At 41.7% G+C, this 21,785-nt stretch overlaps 1 long non-coding RNA gene across 2 annotated transcripts in view; it reads left to right on the forward strand.

Annotated features, from left to right (window-relative positions):
• The window catches only part of LOC127139214 (uncharacterized), a 114,952-nt gene that overhangs the window by 46,599 nt on the left and 46,568 nt on the right, over positions 1-21,785 (forward strand). For both annotated transcript variants that reach the window (XR_007809237.1, XR_007809236.1), the window contains exon 3: positions 13,306-13,490. This is a non-coding gene — a long non-coding RNA (uncharacterized LOC127139214). The remainder of the gene's footprint in view (positions 1-13,305; positions 13,491-21,785) is intronic.

Below are 21,785 nucleotides of genomic sequence, written 5' to 3' on the forward strand. Positions count from 1 at the left end.
GGAAAAGTCGCCTACAGGACCTCGCTTAGTGCACATGCTGCTCCATGGAAACACATACACATACTCGGTATATGTGTATGAAGCTACGTTTAGCAATTTTGTACTTTGGCAGCCCCAAGTGGCAGTAAGAAGAAAAATATTTGCTTCACTATGAAGACATAGAAGTTAAGCACCCCTCACTTACCTCTTCTAAGTACATTTTAAAGAGAAACACACAGTCTTGTAGTCCCTTCTCACAGTTCCCTGTTTCTGCACAGTACTGTATATACTGAAATGGGATAACTAGTCACTAAGTTTACAACTTCGGGACATGGTCATATTTGATACCAGTTTTGTTATTAAACCATGAAAATGCCATTTCACCAATCTATTGTCCACCTTGACAACACTGAATAATAACTAATATTACTGGATATAACAGGGATATAAAAGGGGCAAAGAGGTAGTCTGTCAAAGGGAAGAGGCTCCTGAGCATATGTGTTTTAGTGAAATTATGATGCACAAAATGCTGACAGAACAAGGAATGTGGTAGAGAAGATTTGCCAGAGGCTGAATCAGCTGCCATGTCCAGGCCAACTGTCTGACCAGAGTCAGTTGTCACTGCTGCATATTTTCTTTCCCAGAACCACCACACTGCCAATTAACTACAGTATAGTTAGCTCAGAAATAATAACCTAACTCGTTTCTTTTGTACTGGTTTTACAGACCATGACAAAATAACAGCTTTTATCACAAGTACACACTGTCACCACTGGACACAGAAAAGCATTGGCTTAGTGGTTTGTAGCTCCTCAAGGAGAGCAGTGATGCTGTTTGCCCAGCGCTCAGGCCGTCTGGGTGGTCCAGCATGAGGTTTTCTGGGAAAACTTGTTGTCTCCTCTGGTGCTTTATAGAAATGGCTTGAACTGCAGTAGTATAAAATGGTGATGTAGGTCTCTACAATGGACACAACCTGGCCTTGTACAGTGTAATTTACTGGTTTATGGTAGAAGTCATAGAGGCAAATTGATGATGTCTTATGTAATATCATATGTCTTAATGTTACATTTAAAACCCTGGATTGATTCAGAGGCATACACACATTTTAGCTGTGTGTGTGTGTGTTTGCTTTCCTTTAGAGGCAAGGAGCTGAGGTGAATCTGATGTTGTGTCTCTCGACTTCTTAGTTAAAAGTATTTTCTCTCTCACTCTCTCCAGGTCTCTGATAAGGCAGCAGAGTAAGAGCTGTTGTTTCCTGAGTAATTTGGTTAGCACGGGTGCTGGGTCCAATGTGGAAGACAGGCTGAGTGTGTTAATAGTAGGAGGGATCCAGAGTCAGCAGGTGGAGTTGGAGCGAACTTCAGAAGTGACCGATCACACAAGCTCTCATCTCCTTTAAAGGCAGCAATGGAGGAAGAGAGGCTGAGCTCTCTGAGAGAGAGAAGAAGTTCATCTTCAGGTTTTAATAGATATTGTTAAATATATTGTTGATACTTTTGGCACGTTCACAAATCTACAAACTTTTTTACAACTGTAAAAGTCTAAAGTACTTTTTCATAATCATAGAGAGTTGAATCCCCATCTGTGATGTAAGACTCATGAGAAAGTAAACACTTGTTTGCCCTCACAACTGTTGCACATGCAAATTCAAACTATCCACGGCAATGAAGGCAGGAGACTGAGAGACCAACTCAGTTTTTCTTCCCTGCCACACACACATACACACACGTGCACACGCACACATACCCATGTACACACAGTCTCCATGAGCCTCTGTGTTGTAACAAGAACCTCTGGCTGTCAGCGCAGCACTGTGAAAACAAATTAGTCCAATGATTAATGGAAGGGAATTAGAGCCAGCAGATCATCCTGCTGTGAAGATGGGACATCCAGTGCAGAGCAGCATGTGGCATACAAGTCTCAGGCATACAGTCCACACACACCGATTACTAAACTTGTGAGGACTTATGCTTACAATATTTATTTCTTAAAACCCAATCCGTGATGTTCATATTCTTATTCATCTAATAAAAAACACACACACACAAACATCACAAAGCAAACATCTGCTTTACAGATTTCAGGAATATTTATTATATTATTACAAATGATCTAAATGTAACAGCAAAAAGTACCCACCACTGTCCTGCATCAGTACTTGTCAAATCACCCACGCCACTGATGTGAAGATTTTTATAAGATAACCGCAGCATACCATCAGGGTTGGTTTATTTAGTTTTAGAAAAATGTTACTTTATCAATAAAGACAGGATGTTGATTCCTGGCTGGTTGGACTGTTTGCTGCATGTCATTCCCCTGCTCTTTATTTCCTGTGTCATTGTCCCTTGAGGTGAAACATTTTGCTGGAAACAGGAACTGTAGCAACAAGTGTGTAAAGTAATAGTAGTAGAACAAAATCAGCGAACATGTATAACTGACGTATCGTCAGTTATAGCATGTTCTCGTTCAGGCATGCACTACCACACTGAGTAAGGCTGTAGCAGCAAGGTTATTATATTATTATTATATGCACAACACAAGATCAGATTGCAGAATAAGATCAGTTTAGGTCAATCAAGGTCTAGAAAACAAAACTGTGTAATTAGAAATTATAATCATACTTTTCACAATAGTCATTTTAGCTAAGGAAGACTGCCCACCATCCATTTTTCTGTTTATTTACAGACTTTTCAAAAGTTCTCTGCAAAGGGTGGTGAAGTTTTAAAAGCCATAGAAGAGCACATAAGTCAAATCATGACAACAAGCATGATTACTCTTACAAGATGTTCACAGCACAGCACATTGCAGAACTTCATAAATCCTACAGTGCTGAACAGCTGAACATCAGTCCCACACCCTGTCCCTCTCTTTGCCTCTGTTCTAAGAGTTTTCAGCTGTGTGTTATAACTCCAACACAGCTGCATGTTTGCTTTGTACCTATGGCAACACATCCTGAAATTCTTTGATAAAGACTAGCTCTGGATGGTGACCAAATGAGGCTTTATGAGTGCTTATCATGCAACAGTTGGATTTATGCTGGAAGTCACCAAATGAAGCAAAGACAAAACCATGATTAACATATTTCTCTTCACCCACAGCAATGAGAAAAGGTTACTCATGTGAGCACAAGATACTGAAGTAGAAGAGCCAGGGTTTGAGATCTTGAGTTGAGGACTGGAGTTAGGATGGATTACATTCAACCAAAAGGCAGTTTAAACATGTAAAAAAAAAAAAAAAGATATATTATTTGACAGGACTGTAGCCTAAGGTCAGTACACAAACTTAGTGACTAAATATGAGGTCAGTGTTGGCCTTTTGTTAAGTAAATAAAACCTCATATCAACCAGTTACATCACCTTCTGTAGATTCATTCTTCAATAGAAGGCAGTATTGTATCCCAGAGTTTCTCTAGTATTTGATAGGTGTGGTTGGTCATGCTGCCTCACAGAAATACCATCGCTAAGACAATTTCATGCTGCTCAGTAGAGACTTAAAGGTGTCCATGGTGATCTGAATGCTCTTCCAGAGGCTTTAACACATTGACAAAGTAGGGCATTCTGGAACAAACATGGAGCACTGCTCACTGACTTGTGGCAAAATATACAAATAACAGTGAATGTCAGTGGAAAATACAGGCAGTTCTTCATATTAAACCCATTTTCAATAAAAAAATTTTACTGTCTGTTTTCATTTCTGCCTTAATTCTTACTCTGATGATGCTCCTGCAAAATGGGCTGCAGTGTTGTTGGAGAGAATTAAATAACTCTTTGCCAATACCACAGATTAGTCAAACCTAGGAGGGAAATGAGACTGATTGTAGAGAAGAGCTAATTAGATTAGAATTATTTTTCATTAACGTCATTAGTGTGGCGGATTAAGAGGGGAAACCATACAGTGGTGAGAATAATGCTTTCAACGTGCTCTCTGCTATGAGCTGGCAGTATTCGACACCAAAGTAAAGAGATATCCTTTTCAGAAAATGAGCCACTGGAAGTGATCATCACCAGAGCAAATATTGACCGCCAATTTGGATAAGTGATAGGGGGAAAAAATAAATACTGTTGTGAACTTTTACACCATGTGCCCAATACTCTCCATCCTCTTTATGTGTTGAACTAAGCCGGAATGACCAGCCACAGTTTCCCCTTCAACATTTATTCTGGAGCGATATACCAATTATTTTTAATGGAGCTGAAATAAGAATGGCGCGAGGAGCTGGTGTGCAGCGGAAGGCATAAATTGGCCGCGGGTGGGACGCATGCAGCGCAGTGATGACCTCATACAGGAAGCCCAGGCCTTCTTCTTCCCCTTCAGCATCTGAGAGGTGATGGGTGATGGGATACGAGGCGGGCCGACGAGGTTTGGATCTGGAGGCTGGGCGAGCACTTTGACTGACCCGTGTTCGGCAGATTGACAGGCGAGGGAGCTGCAGATGTCTTACCTGTCAAGAGGCGTATCGCTAACACGGTGGATGGTGACTGATGGAAGAAGGGATGGAAGAGTGGAGGGGTGAAAGAAAGGCCCTGTGAAAGCGAAGTTAAAAAAAAGGTGAAGAAAAGGGATTTGAAGAGCAACAGAGGAGGAGAAAAGGTGGAAATATGAGGAGATCCTTGCTAGAAAATGACAAAAGGAAACAGAGGCAGGAGGGCAGAGAAGTGAAGGATGTAGGGTGAGAGGCCTCAGTCCCTCTGGTAGTTGGGGTGGATGTAACCTAACCAGCAGGAGCAGTTAATGACATTTTATGCAGCTATTAAGCTATTATTGAATACACAAAGCCTTTTTATAGCATCCGAGCTTGGTGTACATTAGGGACTTAAACAGCGGAGGGGGGCAGAGGGGATTAAAAAAATAGTAATAATAAAATCATTCGAACGTCCGGGCCAAAACCTACATTTTCATTTGGTAAAGCAGTCACGCTTGTGCATAATCCGCAGCGCACCTCGGGTTTCATATGTGACTGGGGTTTGTTCAGAGTGGCCTCAGCTACTCTCTTTAACAGGTACAGTGCTCTCTGTTGGCTCACTCAATGAGCCTGTATAGCAGACCACCACTCTGGCTGCTGCTTTCTCCCCTCCAGGCTCCCAGTAGAGCTCACACAGTGGAGGGACACACTCACACTCAGGTGATGGAGCCAAGCTGCCGAAAGGCTTGAAGGTCTGTGGCAGGATTCTGAAGAGTGGCAGTCTCCAAAGTCCTGTGGCAAGCGAGCGTTCATGGATCACACACAATGAAGATGGTCTTAAGGGATCAGCTGCGCAATACGACATAGATAACAGTCTGACCTGAGAGATGAGGGGCACAAAAATGAGCAATGGTGGTACTTAAATATCCCAGAAAAAAGATTAGCACCCCAGATTTTTTTTGCCTCAAGTTTGACAATCTTCTGCACATGCTGAAGCAAAACTGTCTAGTGTAGTCTGTCACATGTGTTGGCCAAGTCACAGCAAGAAGTTCTGACTCTGCTGTTATCAGTTTAGGTTTGTGCCTACCTGAAACCTGAACTGTAACGTTGCCACTATACTGGTTTGTTGAAGGTGCTGTTTGTATGTTTTTCAATGTTAACATTAAACTTTGTTCCGTTACTCACCAAGAGCTATTTCCATTGATAGAAAGCAAACGCCAATGGTTTGCTTCAAGTTCTATCACTTTGTTTCTTCTGTTACCAAACTAACCAGTTAGCCCTGGACTAACCAGCCCGTATCATCACTTTCTGACTCATGACTCACTGTAGTGTCCAGACTGTTCTGTAGAAATACACTGTTTAGAGGGTGTATTCTAATCTCTTTCATTGTAAACACAATAATGGCTGAAACTCTTGGTGCGTGACCATCACCACTACACACTCCTCACAAGAAACCACCTTTGTAGGCAGAGAAAACTTACAAATAGCCTTAAGTTATATCTTAGAGAATCTGGAAGCTGTTGACGGTGCCAGTCTGCCTTTACTTATTTTTCAGTGAATTACTTTTACAAACTGTAGTTGGAATAGAAAACAACTTTCTGCTTCCATTGGCTGGGCACAATTGGCTGTCTTCAGGCTGTCACTCTTGTGCGTCAGCAAACTTTCTCAACCTCTCCACATTGCCTCCAAAGTAAAGAGATAGACTAAAAAGTTGCAAAAGTCAATGAGAATACCTAAAAGTTGCCAGATGACTTTGGAGTCTTGAATTGTAATTGGCAGTGCTGATATATTTTTTAACTTCAGGTCCTTTCTTAGAGGCTTTCGTTTCTACATTTCGGAGGAATAAAGGGGTTAATTAGCTTTAAGAATCAGGAGGACACTGCTTGGCAGTGTACATGCACTGGTATCATTTCATAATGCCATACTGGCCTTGTAGACATTCCTCTCTATGATTATGGGTACTTGTCGATGTTGCAGGACACAACCACATCAGAGCTGTACACATAATCACAGCCTCTTGGTTATTATCACCACATTAAACAACACCTCCAGAACTCTGCGTCTAATTCTAGCTCTGAACATAACTGCAACTGTAAATCATTTTATTTAGATAAATATGGAGTATTTGCTCTTGGAGCATTTCCGAATGTTTATATATTCCTGAATTAGTTACTGAGTGTTGCAGGGGTATTAATCACCAGTTTTTCTTGCCAATGGAACGAAGTTGTCAGTAAAAACCTGGGAGCTGAGCTGGGTCTGGACAGATCTCACTTATATTTACTCTCTCTGCAGTAGCACCATGGGACCTGCTGTGAAAGCAACCTCTGTCTAATCAGGAGAGAATATTCTGGATCACTTAGCTTTAATATTTCATCCGCCAGCAGTCCACAGAAAGGGATGTTTTGGTCAGAGGAGAGGAATCCCCACATGACTCATGATGCTCCTACATCTACAGTCATTAATGAGGAAAGTTAAATTTCAATAATTGCTGCCATTTATTTATAAGAAGCATAAAAGTTCAGATTGAAGTTCATGTGAATGTTCTTTTAATGATAATAACAGTAAAGTCCAACACAATAGTTAAGCCTGTTAGTAACCGTATGAAAAACAGTTGGATGTAAGTGGATGTGAAACACCTGAGGTTCATCATTCCTCGGAGCTAAACTTTATATACTGTCAGGCTTGTATATTGTTTCTAAATGACTGCATTTTTTATGCCTTTCTGAGCAGGTTTTACAGCTTATTACTGATTGTGGCTTTATAAATGTTCCCCAAATATGAATGTGTACTTTCCAGGTCGTGTATATTATCCTGAATGCCTCGCGTGTTCCATTAAAAAAGAGGGCCACATTCATCAGAGCAAAATAACATATAATTCAAGTCACTTTTTCATTATTTACAGAAAAGAAATCAGAGTTATTCTGTGGAACAAGGTGCACTATACATGTCAAAAAAACAAACCAGGAAAAGGCGACTAAAAATAACTGCAAAACCAAATCATAATATTTTCTCAGGGCACTGTACTTGCACACGCACGTGACTGGCTGACACAAGGAAAATAGACAAAGAAGATTTTTAGAAGTATTTTCTTTAGACCTCACTCCATTTCCCGTGAAAATATTGTGTGGAGTACACCAGTACATGAAGTAGGAATGATGAGCAGGAAGTTGACTGGGGGGGGCTTGCAGAAGCAGGAAATTCTGTTTAAGAAGTTGGTTACATTTATTTATCTAAATAGACCCATCTGCAGTCAGAAAAATACCAAAAATGAATGAACAGTTATTTTGTAAGCACGTTTTGCATACAGTGACAAATACATGTTGTTTCCTGTGTCCTCTTCATAAAATCTTCCTTTGCTGGTTGAATTGTTTGCGTGAGCAGTAACTCAATACAGTTCCTATACAATGCCGAGGGAGAACAGTAAGCAGATGACATCAGTGAGATATATTTTGCTGGATTAAATCATGTTTTATTAATATTTACATGCAGAGTAAGATATCTAATTAATGCAGAGATACACAAAGGCACCTGATAAAGTTGTATCAAAACTGGAACATTGTATTTGTTTATTTTTTTACCTGAAATTTGGGCTTTTGTAACGTGATACAAAGATCACATTTTTTCATTTAAGCTGCCTCCATCACTGAGGAGCAAACGGCAGCATCTGATCAGATATTCGTTACGTTTATGGTTTGCACTCCTCACAGTTATATTCATTCAGTTTGTGCCATGCTGCATTAAAAAACTTTCGTACTACACATTTTATCCGTTGAAAAGGCCACACAGCAGACCCCAGCTATCAGCCATGTTTATAAAACAGCACGTACCTGGCGGGCAGCACTGCCATTCATCCTGACAGCTCAGCCGGACAAGACTGATGGAGTGCTGACAGTGTGGATGGATGGCCGCGGAGGGAAGGAAGGAAAGAAAGACGGAAGGTGCGGAGGCTGGCACTGCCAAATGGGTGGAGGAGAGGAGGAGGAGAAAGGTGTGCAAACTGGCAGCAGACGGACAGATGGAAAATGCAAGGTGGGGATTGTGCAAGGTGTGTAGGGTCAGTAAAGGAGAGCATAATGGGGTGTAGGTTGATGGTGATGGAGGTGCATGCTACAGGTCTCCCTTAGTCCAATGATAACTTGTGGTTTTTGAAGTGTTCCTCAAAGCCACAAAGAGGCCTAAGAAATGGCCAGCACTTGGCAAATGTTGGGCTGTTCCATCACAAACAGGGACCTGGGACCCTCACTCTTGAAGACGGAAATGTCTCTAAACCATATACCACCCAGTTTACTCTGGCACCGTTCTGGAAACCAAGACTTTTATATGCATAGCTTTAACATCGACTTTTGGAAATAGAGCAGATGATGGACGAGGGCGGAAAGCTACCTGCTGCTAAAAGGAACACCAGGCTTGTAAAGACTGCGCATTACCCTTCGTTTGTGACTTGTTATAGCAATTAAAGGATTTGGGAATTGAAAATAGGGAGTGTAGCTGCATGTTTATTCTTATTCAGTCACTGCTTGGTTGTGTTTTGATCCCAGCATGGCCATAACTTGTGTTTCTGGTTTATGCTTAAAGCGATCCAGAACACAACACGAAATCCACAGATCACAAATATCACAGAAGACAAAACGGGCCCTGTTAAGGTCCGGTGTGAGCCGAGGAGGAAGGCAACACAGCCCTGGCCTGTGTTCTTCTGGGACCTGCTTACAGAGGCATGTAGATGTCACTTAAAAATCTGCTGTAAATGCATTAGGCACTATGGTTCCACATCCATCATGCTTTTCTTGCAGCTAAAGCTACCTTGTTACCTGTGTTACGCTACATAGTTTTCAGTTAGAACTCTCTCTCCCAGTGTTACCTTAGATGTGACAGGCACTCCAGATACTGTTAGCTAGAGGCTTAATAGTCAGCCTGTTAGCGTTAGCAATAGCATAGCATTGTTGCCTGGTGGTGTGGAGTTTATTCCTGTTTTATTCCTATCTTGCAGTCACTCCTCCCATCAGCAAACTGGTTTTTGACTGTTGCGAGCCCTGTTAGCCTGCCTACCTCCTCTACCTCTGCTGACAGGGCCAAGCAATGCACGCTGGTAATAGAAAACTCAAAGTTAGATTAGCATCACCAGCCACTGTCTGTTTACTGTCTACATGGGGCCAGAGCTTCTGACATCTTCGGGTGCTGGCATCATGAAGCTGAGACAAGGAACTCAGACAAAGTCCGCCACTAATTTTAGCAACATTGGTGTGTATGTTGGCATCTGTAACGTGAGGATCTGAGATCATAAAAGAAAGGCTAGCCAGGATGTTTGAGTTTGCCAGAAAGATGTGTCAGCATTGATTAATTGCTTCCGGTCCCTTACCCCAGCAGGGTATAATGATGAGATGTACAGTAGGATTACTTCACTGAACTGCTGGCTAGCTCATCATTGTAACTAGTGGCTTATTCTTTAATTACTTCAGCCCTGGTAGCTGTTTCCATTCTCCCTCTGGCAGGTCAGGCTCAATGAATGTCGTAAACCTTATGTGTACATTATAGTCCATGTTGTCCTGCCAACAAGATTACTGTAAACTTCCTGATAACCACTGCATCTCTCGAACCCTGTTTGTCTATTCCCTCAAGCACATGAGCATCCAGGCAGTATGCCTAACTCACTCTCCTTCTTGCTCTCTGTCTCTACTCCCCCTTTTTTCCTCCCTGTTCTCTCTTTTCACGTATGCTCTCTGTGCTAGACCATCAGCCATCCTGGGACCTCTCTCCCTCCCCTGGCCATGGTTTATGCCAGATGTTTGGATCTGGATCTTTGTCCTCCCTGTCTCTTTCTCTCTTTGTTTCTTTCTTCAAGAAATGTGAGTGATGTGCTTGCTTTTGATTCTTGAGAGGAGGTTGTGTGGCTCAGGTCTTATCTGTTGGTGGCACCTAAAAGTTGCCTGATGTCACTTGATTTGACTTGGCTTAACCTGTTCTACATGCAACACAAAATACCAGAAATAAAGGGAAGAATAGGAAAATATAAGATAACTTCTTGTTTCTTCTTTCCTGACCTGTAATTGTAAAATCACTAAACTGAGGAGATATTCTGCAAATACTTCTCTCTACTTGGTCCATTGAATGAAGTCCTGGAAAGGTCAAGGTCATGTCCTCCCTATCTCAACAATGATCCTCATGTAGCACCTTCAAGTTCCTTAACCCCTCTGTCCCTCAGTCCCACCAATCTCGCCTTCCTCTCCTACCCTCACTCCCCCTCCCATCCTCCCCCCACCCTCACCTCCTGCGTTCTCCAACCTAATCCGTCCTAAGTGTTTACAGACTGCTCCATTTCTCAAAGGGGGTCAGCTGGTCTTTCTCAAACAGGCCCATCGAAAACAGATGAGTGGCAGTGGTAGGACATGCTGGCAAAATAAGTGTTGAGAAAATGAACACAGTATGTTTTTTCATCCTTTGAAACATAGCAGATATTGCCTTGGAGCAGTAAAATGCATTGTCCTCCCTTGCCCACTTTATTAGGTGGTTTACATGATGAAGTCTGTGGATTTGTGTTTTAGCTATACTTTTTTCACAAACAGCTGTTTTAGAGGAAGAATTACAGATCGTTGGTTGGGTTAATCATGGGGCAAAGTTCTTCTGATGGAGCCCTAACTGCCTCCATGAGCTCTGTGTCACAGTTCCTGCCACAGCAACTGTTCAACATGTATGTGAGCAGGCTGGCACCACAATAACTAACTCCATGCTGTTTGTTGAACACCAGCATGAATCCTGATCCTGCCTCTTTCACCTCACACAGTATCTTTGCCTCATGCCCCCACCACACCCCAAAAAAACCCCACCCACATCCTCTTTTGGGATGCAGGATTCATAGTTTGATAAGCTGCGACAGGGCCTTACAGCCTTCTTGTTGCTAACCAACTGTACCTCCATGTTCAGCTTAGCCATTTTAGACTGATGTATTCTAGGTAAGCTAGTTAGCCAGTCTGCTAGCTTTCCAAAATCAATGGTGAAGCAAATTGGACAGAGGAGATTAAATTAGGGTGTAACTGCAAAAGTGAAGCTACATGAGCACTTCATGGGCTGTTGTTCCATGGGAAAATCTATCCCGTGTTTAGCACCGTAGCTTACTGTGCTAGCATGTTACCAAGTCGTACAAGTACAGCTGAGGTTAAGTACACAAAACGTATTGTATCACAAATGTTATTACAACTATTATTTAACTAAAAAATACCAAAAGTCAGGGAAGCGCCAAAGTCTTCATGATTCTTCCCCCTGGGACCAAAATAGAAGTGTGTTTTCTTCATTTTCTGAAACAAAAGAAGTGAAACACAACACGAGAGGTCAAAGGTCAAACAGCAGGTTGGGGAGTGAGTTAATAGCAGGGAGGAGTGAGAATTTGGGGGATCACACAAGCAAACAAAGAGCAAAAGGTGAGAAAGGTCAGGTGAGGGAGAGTGGGACGTCCAAAGAGAGGGGTGTGTGGAGTGGCAGGGAGATGAAATGTGACCGTGTGTGCGTGTGTGTTGCTTTATGGAAGCAATGTATGTTTTTCTGTCTGAGCTGCGGATCAATGTCGGGACAGCGAGAAGGGAGGAAACAGGATTGTCGGTGGGATGGGACAAGATTAGAGGGACAAGTGTGGAATCTGGTGGGGGTGGGGGACAGGTCAAGGCTAAGATTTAGGTTTTTACTCTTGAGCGTAGATCATAGGAATAGCTTTCAGTGTGTGGGGGTTCTGTGTGTGTGAGAGAGAGACAGAGAGAAATGGAGAGACACAGTTATAGAAGTATTGTGGGAAGCAAAGTCGAGTCCTACCCAGATTCTTCATGCCTTGCCTAGGTACACAAACTTTGCTTGATTGCCTCTCATTTGAACCGAAACCTCTGACACACACATGCACAAACAGACATGCAGAGATACATATGAGCTCATACTAAACACACACACGCACACACTTTCTCTTAAATCCTGCACAGCCGAAAGCTCCCACACATGAACTTTCTTTACATTAAGACAAAGCTTGTTTGATTTATTTTAGAGGATGGGAATTACTCAGACATGTTTGAAAAGCTGTACATTCAATCATTCTGCCGTCCGACACCTACGCCTCCTCTGCTTTATCTGTCCTTATCTGCAGTATCTCTCTTCCACTTATATGTCTTCACCTCTCCATCTCCTCCTCCTTATCCTTTGATCTTGATATAGCGATGAGTAAACACTCTTCCTGATGCTCTGCTTAACCTGTATTTATCAGCTGATGTCTTCCCAGACACACACACACAGCCATTCACCACAGACCCCCTAAACTCCCTGTCCACGTTAACTCTTGTCTGCCAGGCACAGCAGTCTAATTTATGAGTTGTAATTATGGAGGTGTCAAAGGAACAGAAACAGTCCTGTGGCATAAATGAGCGACATTCTGCGTCAGGCGACTTCCTGTTTTTTGCCCTGCTGACCTTGTTGGTTGACCTGTTTCTCCTAATTGAAGGGTAAAACGTGAGCACACGGCAACAAACAACAGGATTAAGGTCAAGCACTTGGACAGTGCAAAGAGCTTGATGAGGCTGAAAGTAAAATTAATTATGCACTTTATTTTGAAAGGTGATGGATAATTAAAATCCTCTGTTGTCAAAATAAAACTTTTTGTGCACATGATTTGAGTCCACACAACACTGCAAGATGTATGCAAATAAATCCATAAAGAAGTGATATTATACAATATAAAACAATAATTGTAGAAAATCAAAAATCTGGATCTAGAGTCACATTGAGTGCATAAGTCTGGTATTGCAAGACACTTTGGATAAAAGTATCATAAATATGATGTTTTGATCTTGAGGCATCCTTCTCATATCTTTGATATTTATGTGCATGTTGACAGTTTGAGTCTAACTGTAAAACTTTCTCTTCCTGTTGTTCTCCCTCTGAACTCTCTTTGTCAGTCTCTCGGTGAATGCAGCCCAAATGAGTCAGAACGCTCCCAGGGGTCGTCGTCGTCACGGAGATCAGGATTACAGACTGCAGGTCTCTCGCTGGAGCAGTAGCCGCTGATACAGCCAATTACAAACCAGGTCTTGCAGAAAGGATGGAATTGGAGAGGAACATCAAACGACAGCAGACCTGCCAGGTAAGAGAGACATCGCCTGAGTGCTGAATTTGAAAATGTGAGGTAAGGTCTCGATGTGGTTTAGATCCAGCAGTACCATAAGTCATCTACAGCAAAGTTTTTTTTTTTTAAATTTACTTAATGCGTCCATGTTATCATGTGGGTGTGATGTACATTTTGTCATCTTCTTGTTGTCAGTTCATGACAACTTTGTTAGATTTGCTGGAGAATCTGGGCTGAACCGAACAGCTTGTTTATAACTGAACAATAAGCAATGAGGACACGTGCACTTTTGATTTCTCGTACTGTGTGAAAATCTTCTGTTTTGCGTCACGGATGAGAAACAAAGACAATAAAATGTGAGTCTTGCAGATACAAGATCAGACTCAGGTAACTGTACTCTAACTGGCTGAAGGAGAGAATAATATATTTATCACATTGTAGATCAAGTGTATTGAGGAAGAAACATCAATACTAATGTTTGATATTCATGAAAATGATCTATAGATAATAAAAACTGAACCACAATCACATAAATTCAAATCCTGAAGTTGATATTAACAGAGTTGATCCTGGGGGCCTTTGCGTGTTGATCGCTTACTTATATTAGCTATTATCTGATCTCAGGCATTCAATGGCATATTTACGTACTGGACAGCTCCTCTATGAAGCAGTGTGTTATTTAAAGTTGCAAAGTCAAATAGTGTCTAACTGGTTGTGTGAAAAATTGCATAATGTTCTTGAGACCAGAGCAGATGCTCAGTAAATGAGGACTTGTACAGCGTTGTACTGGCTACCTGTCATGAACCAACAGGAACAGTTGTCTCGTCCAAACCCTCACATGGATCATCACTTGGGCTTCATTGTTTTTCTTTCTGTCTGTGGTGAGACGACATGCTGCGTGGGGGAGGCAAGAGCTTCATCACTGTTTACCTTCTCCATGCTTGGACTATACTAAAGCTGTGTGTGGGCCAGACCCCCGGTGAGACCGTTCGGTGGAACTACTGTCAGCGGTGTGAACAACACCAATATCGCCTCCCGCTGTATGGACAGGTTCCGCACCATTATCTGGGTGACTTGCTAACCAGAATTCCTCATGTGTGAGCCGTAAAAAAGCCTGCAACGCTTGCCGATTGGTAGATACTTTTATCCACAGCTTATACAGATGTAACTGATGCAGATGTCACAGTTTCTGCTGCGTGTTTGCCAAAATACTGCTGCACTCTTTGTTTGGGTTTGGATCTCTTTTGGGATCCAGTCTTCATTTTTGCTTTGCATAGCTCTGAAGTTGCTCTTTGTTGATGCTAACTTTTAATTGACTGGTTGTTTTCCGTCTTAGTTGAAGTGAATCTTTTTCCCCTGTTCAAACACCCTGTGTCATTTTCGAGTGTCTAGAGGTTTTTCAGACTAAGCAACCACCCTGATCACTCACAATGAACACAAACACTGACCACTCATTATGAGTTGACTTTGGGTTAGTCAAATCCTGTTAACAGTGAGAAAATAACACTGAGAGAAGAAGTAAGACAGGAGGTGGATACACTGAGTTTTATGCATCAGAGATACTTTAAGGATGCCAAAGGTCAGATTTGTTGTGTCGTATTCACCATATTAAATTATAACATCAGAGGGGAGAAGAAAAGAAAGCCTTAGCAGTGATGTCTAACAGTTGGCAGCATGTACATTTGTTTTGTTGTGGAAACATACGGACTTCAAATGGAATTCAGGAGCTCGTAGTCACGACATGGGACTGACGATGAACTTTGAACTCCACTGCGAGGTAACAGCAACACTGATGCCATAAGACTCCTGCTTTTTCTCTTGTCATTCTTCATTTCTTTTCAAGAAACAACAACATATTGTTACAACAATATTTTCTTCTAATCCAGTGAAAAATGATCTGCCATGGCCTCTGCCATTTCTGAAAACATCAGCAAACAAATCTTAAGTCATGAACTCAGAGCTTCCAGAAAATTCAGAGGTCCAAGGTGGAGGATACCACATTCATATGGACTCAAGAACCCATCTGAAAGCAGTGACATTCCATGGTCTTCTTGTTTGCCTTAACAGAATTGGCTAGAGATGAAATCAAGCCAGTGGTTCAAAGCCAACCAGTGTTAGTCACTGTAGGGGGGGGGGGTGCATGCATCAGTCAGAATTCCAAGAATTATCGCTCAGTCGCACCATAATTTATGACCACACTATTCTGGACCAAAATCACTAGAATTACTGGAATCAGTGGATGAACTTGCAGATGAAATAAATAAATTCCAGTAGTGGCCTAAAAAGCATGTAAATATAAACCCACAAAATGGGCAAAATCTTAAGTAGTCAATATCTGTATGAATGAATAAAACAGAAAAGCAATAATTTACATTCCCGCTCCAGCTGAATTTTCCTGCACGCTTAGCTTTTTCAAGTTTCAAAGACGAGTCCTCATTCTGACCTTGTGACACGTAACACGTTCAGGATACCAAGAACAACTCATTACAAGCTCCTTGAATAAACCATCCTCGTTTCAATAAATTTAAGGCAGCAAAAGAACCTCCAGACGCTGTAACCTGGGCCAGTTTCAGGCCTCAGATGGTGGTCTCCCTCATTGACTCCGTGTTCGCTAATGACCCTGGATCTGGATTGCCGTTATAACACACAGATAAATGTTTACTGTCGAAGGATGACATCACAAGAGTTAAAGTCTGTACAAATATACAGGTGCTCCACCACCCCTCTGCTTTCTCCACTTCCTCTAGTCCACATTGCTTTGATAAAAACAACTTGAAACGCCAGCGTCCCGTGTTCACATTTGCTCTGTTTCATTTATTTTGTTGGCCGCTGAAAACATAAACTTTTACTTAGCTGTGTGTTATTAGAATGTAAGCTTTTTTCCACAGAGGCGGTTGGGGATGAAGGTCGGGTGTGTGTGAGTGTGTGTGTGTGTGTGTGTGTGTGTGTGTAGGCATGTCTGTATTTCTTGACCTGAGTTTTTCTTCTCTGTGCTGTCACTGATTAAGCCCCTGTATCCAGGCACTTGTTTTTGAAGACACTGCACAAAGCATAAAGCATTCAAACATCAATCAATCATTACCATGTTGATCTGGATCCATAATGTATCATGACTGTAACTAAACAACATTGATGCTGAGAGGACTGGCAACCTCTAACTCTATGTTGCATTTGAATTTTGCGACACTGAACTGGTTTAAAGGGAAATTTGATATGTTTTTGGTACGGAACAGTCAGCTGCTATTGAGTGTATTGTGTCAAAATTGGCTTATATCAGAGAAATCGATATTCCCTTTCATCCAGGACTTACTGCCTCGTCCTCAAATCAAATGCCACAGAGACAAATAGAAGCGTCCTCTATGTAGTTGATAAGGTTGATAAGGAGAAAGATCTCACTTCCATATCTGCGTCCAAAGTATGGAGTTAGAGTCCGAATTTGACATGTTTAGCCTTGCAGGTTTAGCCTAGCAATAAAGGTCCGCATAAAACAGGTATTGTCTTTATATTTTTGCTTCTCTACAAATGAGACATACAAGTAAAACAAATACTGTACAAATAAGATACAACGTACGAAATGGTGAACTTTAGAAATGATGAACGTTTAACTTGGACAGATCTCTTTCCTCCTGCTCCCAGTTACGCTAACATAAACTCATCCTAACTCTAGCTTTGTACTAACGTTCAGACAATGTTTCACCCTCTGAAAGAAAGGGGGTGAGTATATTTTACAAAATATGAAACAATTTTTTTGCAAAAAGGAGGTAACTGTGAAGAAAGGACATTTTCTAGATTTTTCTCATAAAAAGCTGCTTGTTAACATAAATTGGTTAATTTTTGTTAGCGTCCAATCCACAATGCCATTTTTTCTCATTCCGTTATATTTAGACATAACTTTTATGATTTATTTCATAAGAATTTTACGAGGAATGGGCAGGTAAAGAGCTTTAGTTTGTCTTACAACACACTGATTACCTAATGTAACCTGTAACATTTAAAAAACACAGGCTAAAAGCAGGACAAACTCACAACTGCTAAAATGACTACTACTGTGTACACAATCTTTTCTGCTGAGGTTTCATTTTCCTCTGAATCTCATTGCTGTCACACCCGCTTCTCAAACAAGACTGACATCCTCTCTCGTTAGACATTCAGCAGCCACACAGTAACTTGAACCCTGTGCGCACACACACACACACAGGGTGACCCACTGCCACCACACTCCCATCACAACCTGTCTACATCTCGTACCATATTTTGTGTGTATGCATAGTATGTTTATGTGCAGACAAAGCCCCATGCACACATGTGCCTCAGCTGTAGCTGACACTTTGTACCAGCCCGGAATCTAATATCCCCCCATTGGAAACACATGTGGAAGTCTGACAAAAGCCGGCATGTTCCCTGTGCCATGTATGTCAGCAGTCAGTCAGTCTCGGTGCTGTCTGTTTTGTAGGCTGTGCAGTGCTCTCCAGGGCTACACAGTGCAGCGGGTTTTAAAATGTGTGCAGGAGAAGCTGTGATAAAGGCCTGTCTCCTGTTGTGGTTTAATAGTCTGGTGCAATTTGACATTTAATGTGGCTGAATTACTGTTTCACTCACATGGACACCTGTATTAACGACAATGTTTTTATGGTTTGATGTGAGCCATAATAACAGGTAGAAGAGTCTTGACTACATCTGAATACTTCTACTAATTCAGCATTGTCCTTTAAGGCTCGGTCACACCACAAAGTTAGACAGCAAACATTTATCCACTCATAATAATTGGCTCTCTGATGAGACACTAACTTGCCTAGTGGTAGTAGTAGTAATAATCAGGTTCAGTGTAGAGGTGGAGATATATATATATATATATATATATATATAAACCATTCGGCTATGGGATGCCCCAAGATTTTGCCATTTTAACTTGACCTATACTTAAGACCACCTGGTTTGAAAATTTTACCTTCGTTCTGTTTTCTGATTTCAAAGAAGTGCAGCAGAGGCAAGTGGATGTATCTTCTAATCGTCAGACGTTCTGTTATTTTAATGAAAGCTGCTGCCTACGCCAGATCTGTAAAAAATAAATGACTGTTCTGTCAGTTCTACTTTTATATTTTGAGCAGCTACAACAACATAAATGTGTATTTATTCAGACAATAATTGCTATTCATGCAAAATGTTGCTGGGCAGACATGGAAATAAAATGTTTTCTGTTACTGAAGTGTGACCCATTTAAAATGTTGGCCCAACTTTGCACTAGAGTATGCTGGTTATAGGTACCAGGCAGGTTTGTTATATTTGAATAAAATTGACATAATTTGTTAGTTTTAGACCAAGTAATCCAAAATCATTTTGCTGAGTGTACAGTGATGACAAAGTTCCTGCAGGGAAAGCAGAGGTAAGCGGCTGCTCAGAGCTTTCATTTCTACCTCGAAACCTTGCACCTTCCCAAAGTGCCAAATTTCCGCCCTGGTTGGAGCAGGCTGGCACTCGTGCTGTTGGCCTTTGAGAGATTGTGGTTGAGCTTTACTCAGCTGCACGGACGGCTTGTCTTTAGCCACAGACTCTCAAGCACACCTAACATAAGCTGTCTCCATTCTCTTTTACTGACTGTCTGCTGATTTGAATGATTAAATCATTCTCAAACCAATCTTGACATTCAGTTTTCTCAAGCGGCTACTAATCAGCGGTCCTTCAGTCGGAGGAAGTAATCAGGTAGTGCGAGGAGTTTTTTGAAAAGCAGCACGTTGTGACAATCTGTTTTGGCGCTTTGTCAAAACCTTTCCTTTGTCACCAGCACAAGATTGAGAGCTAATAGGTGGTGAAAAGCCTGGTTGGAGGCCCAGATGAAGCAGATTATTTTATGAAGACTGAAGGAGAGGGAGGAGAGACATCCAAGCATTAGCATGTGTGCTAGCCAGAGCCTGTCCCAGGAGGGAAACCCAAGTCTGGCCACGGTGTCCCGACGGACATCCTCAGCCGAGGTTAGCATATCCCTGTTTCGGCTGAATTGCTGAAAGTTGTATGTGTGACCATGTATTTGTGTGTGTGTGTTAGGGGGGTTATATGGTCTGTGTGAGTGTGTGTGTAGTCGCTGAAAGATTTGTTATTTGGAGCGGTGAATTTTAATGACGTTTGTCAACTCTAATACGCCGAGCTGCCCAGCTGTGGACAAGACTGAAGTTTTCTCAGCTTGCTTTGAGTTTATTTAAAGGAAGTGCCGGTTTTCAAGAAGACTACTGCAACCTATTTCTGGAATAAATGCATATTATTTATATTTAGAGACAGAGATAAAAGATTATATACACACACATCCACAGCCTCATAGTCAGCTGGAGGAGGGTGTGTTTTCCAGGGATTGCAGGAGAAGACCAGTAAGCTGTCATCACTTGTCATCAGATGAAAAGTGGTGGCAAACTGCTTTCATCTTCACTTGTTGTAATTCTGTTTAATAACCTGACTCCAGGGACATTTATTATGTCCTTGTTTTTCATTAAGGCTCCACTGCTCTGTTACTACCAGCAGAAATACAGAGGTGTTCCCTGTAGAGGACTATTATTTTTTATCAATTAAGAAATAATTATGGAGTCCATGGAGCAGTATTGTATGTGCACCATAAAAGATTCTAAATGATATTACTGATTAAAAAAAATATCTACATATTAAGTTCATTGTATCATAAAGAAAAATATTGCTGTCTTAGATTTTGAGAGTTTCTCTTTATGTTTTGACATGTAATGCATCTTCTATCTAGATCTGAATCACAGGTTGTATCCTCAAAGCTGGTGGGATTATGAAATATAAATACTTAATTTCAATTCTTCAATTCCACAGTGTCTGAAAATCTGAACATACCTGCACTTTTTACTTCCTTCTGGAATTTGCAGTAAAGCCTAATTTGCTGTTGCCCTGGCAGCATCAGTTTAGAAAGAATGTGGTAAATATGCTGCATTAACAACATTACAGTGTCAGTGGGAAGCTGGAGGCACATCTGCCACAGATTACTCTGCTGCACACGGCCGACTGCATACCTCTGAAACCCAACAGGCTGTGAAACGTTGCCCCCTTCAAACTCCGAATCCCATAATTCAGGAGGACAGGGCTGACAGCGCCACCTTCTCCTGCTTTCCTCTCATCGTCCAGACTCATCTGCTGCTTCCATCCACCCTGAAGTGAGACAGGCGCAGTGTGTCTGTCCACAGTTCATCATCGCATAAAGACATGGTCAAGTGGTGTCTTTGCTGTCTTTGTGTACACATGGCAGTGGTGTGTGTGGTGTGTGTGTGTGTGTGTGGTGTGTGTACACGCTCTATATTTCTTTCTCTCTCTGTGATCAGATATAATGTGTTTATAAAGCACTCCAGTGTGCCAACTCTGAGTAGCCAGTGTTTCTTTGTGCCAGTGAGGCTTGTCAGCTGGGTAACACACATAATTGCTCCCTAATTCTCCCGTCAGTGGCTGGGTAATATCTGATTCACAGGTAATGAGCCACATCCCATTCAGCAAAGCCCCGCCTGTAACTCTGTCTCACTGTATTATCCCCTGTCTTTTCTTTTTTTTTAAAATTTCTTTTTAAAACATAATCACCCCTTTTCTGTATCTTTGCACTGTAGTGAAAGCATACTCCAAGTTAGCGGTGCATTTTAGAGTCTGGTATTTCTTCTAAATAAGAAAACAGGCACCTGTTTTGATTGACAAGGTAAATCCATTCAGTACATTGATTCCAGCATTGAACAGGCTAATATTACAGATGGGTAACAAAGGAAAAACTAATATCAGCAGTGCTGGGGGGAGAGGTTCCAATGGTGGAAAAACAATGCCCAATATATATTCTGTATGATTCACATTATTTTAATGTATATCAAACTATTCAGGGACCACTCCGTCCCTCTGGATGGAGGCTTTGTTATCCTGGAAGAGACCACTCTCATCAGGACAACCTTTATTTGAAGTGACCCTTTATTCTAACCGGACGAACAGGCCAAGTCATATTAAGAAACCATAACAGAGGGCCTCACTGTAGGGGCCTCAGTGGCCCACATGTTGAGAATATGGTGAGGAATGATTCATCTTACGATCTGACTAATCGCTTTTTTACACATCCCTACAGTATAGACCGGTGCCTATGTGTTTTTGACCACTGAACTTGCAAATGTGCATTTATCTTTGTAATTAGTGGTTTAAGTGCTGCAAACCTGGTATAATATCCCTCTGTATGTAGTCTGTTAGTCTAGTCTGATCACGTCACAGCTGGATTAACCAACTAGTGGGCCTTGGGGCAAAAATGAGCTGTGGTCTCCCACACCACCACCACCATCTCTCTGTGTG

Source organism: Lates calcarifer, linkage group LG23 (assembly GCF_001640805.2).
Source record: "Lates calcarifer isolate ASB-BC8 linkage group LG23, TLL_Latcal_v3, whole genome shotgun sequence".
In the NCBI taxonomy this organism is placed as follows: domain Eukaryota; kingdom Metazoa; phylum Chordata; class Actinopteri; family Centropomidae; genus Lates; species Lates calcarifer.